Here is a 2,036-nt window from a genome sequence, read left to right on the forward strand (position 1 = left end):
TGTACTATAAGAAAATCAGTGTCTACAGTTGTAATTATGTATATATTTTTGCCAGACATGCGGTTAAAGTTTTATTGTTATTGGTGTGTGTGTGTGAGAGAGAGACAGACAGGCAGGCAGGCAGAGTTTGCACATATGTGTTTCTGTGTGTGTGTGTGTGTGTGTGTGTGTGTGTGTGTGTGTGTGTATACATCTGGATGCGTGCAGCATATGTGTGTTTCTGCAGTTTGAAACAGGATCTTGTTACCTAGCCTAGGCTGCTGTTAAACTCATGATCCTGCCTCAGTCTTTCTGGTGCTTGAACGACAGACATATGCCACCTCTTGGCTTACACCTGCATGTCTTTTACAGGGAGTGGAAGCAGATGCATTTTTATCTTCTGGCGACAGAGGTACTTATGGTGATGTCTATTTTGAAATATCCCTCACTTAGGTGTGGGTGAGAGAAGCTAGAGGTTAGTGATGTTAAAAATGATCTCACATTTATTATTAAGACCATATTTGAATTCCTGTGTTTTGTTTTGCATTCTCACAAATGCATAATTCTTAGTTATAACTAGCCACATGTGCTATGCTATCACAAAACAAAGCTGGCCATAGAGCCATTAGGGCTAGAAATGTGGATTAAAATTCCAATTCTAACACTAACTAGTAATGAAGAACTTAATTAATTAATTAAGTAGATTTACATCATCTCAAGCCCTAGCTACCTCTAGCATTTTAGTTAATTTGGAAAATTAAGGATGTCAGCAGATAAACTTGAGAAATTTTAACAAGCTCAAGTAACACAGAGAATATGACAAACCTCAGTGTTTCAAATATGTAATGAATTTTAGTCCTATGACCAATGTATTACATCTCCAACCCAGTGGGTTGCCATGCCATTAATATCATAATCAAGTTTGACATCATCTCATATTAAAATTAGTGCCATTCCCAAGAAGTAATATCTTTTTAATAGAAAATAAAATTTTAAGTCAATCATGGTGGCCTATACCTTTTTTAAAATTTAATTTTATTTCTTTATTATTAGTTACATTTTATTAACTCTGTATCCCAGGTGTATCCTGCTCCCTTATTTCCTCCCAATCCACCCTCCCTCCATCATCTCCTCCCTGCCCCTTTCCAAGCCCACTGATTGGGGAGGACCTCCTCCCCTTTTATCTGACCCTGTTTTATCAGGTATCTCCAGAGTCCTCCTCTGTGGCCTAGCAGGACTGCTCCTCCCTTGGGGGGGTGAGGAGGTCAAAGAGCCTGCCATTGAGTTCCTGTCAGAAATAGTCCCTGTTCCCCTTACTATGGGAAACCAATTGGTTACTGAGCTACCACGGACTTCATCCGAGCAAAAGTTCTAGGTTATATCCATACACGGTCCTTGGTGGAGTGTCAGTCTCAGAAAAGACCCCTGTGCCCAGGTATATTTGGTCCAAAATTATGGAACGCTTCACGAATTTGCGTGTCATCCTTGCCCAGGGGCCATGCTAATTAATCTTCTCTGTATCGTTCCAATTTTAGTATATGTGCTGCCGAAGCGAGCACTGGCCTATACCTTTTATCCCAGCACTGTGCATACTCAGGCAAACCATCCTCTGTGAGTTCAAGGCAAGCACTGTATAAATATTGAATATTTGCAAGCCATCCATAACTACATGGTGTGACCCAGATCTGGAGAGGACAAGAACTCCACAAGACAGCAACAGATCCAAAACATCTGGGCACAGGGGTCTTTTCTGAAACTGAGACTCCAGCCAAGGACCACTCATGGAGATGGCCTGATACCCCTGCAAAGAGGTAGCCTATGGCAGTTCAATGTCCAAGTGGGCTCCATAGTCATGGAGACAGGGACTGTCTCTGACAGGAACTGATTGGCCTGCTCTTTGATCACCTCCCCCTGACGGGGAAGCAGCCTTACCAGGCCACAGAGGAAGATAAACTGTAATTAATAAAAATAAAAATAATTAAATAAAAAACAAGTCATAAATATTTTTAAATTAATTTATTTTTATGAATTACATTTTATTCACTTTGTATCCCACC

At 40.6% G+C, this 2,036-nt stretch overlaps 1 non-coding gene across 1 annotated transcript; it reads right to left on the bottom strand.

Moving 5' to 3' along the window:
• Positions 1 to 1,427: 1,427 nt before the first annotated feature.
• On the bottom strand, positions 1,428 to 1,538 carry LOC132655477 (U6 spliceosomal RNA). The gene has a single exon (XR_009593285.1). It is a non-coding gene; the product is annotated as a U6 spliceosomal RNA (small nuclear RNA).
• Positions 1,539 to 2,036: the final 498 nt, after the last annotated feature.

The sequence above is a fragment of the Meriones unguiculatus genome, chromosome 7 (genome assembly GCF_030254825.1).
Source record: "Meriones unguiculatus strain TT.TT164.6M chromosome 7, Bangor_MerUng_6.1, whole genome shotgun sequence".
NCBI classification, from domain to species: domain Eukaryota; kingdom Metazoa; phylum Chordata; class Mammalia; order Rodentia; family Muridae; genus Meriones; species Meriones unguiculatus.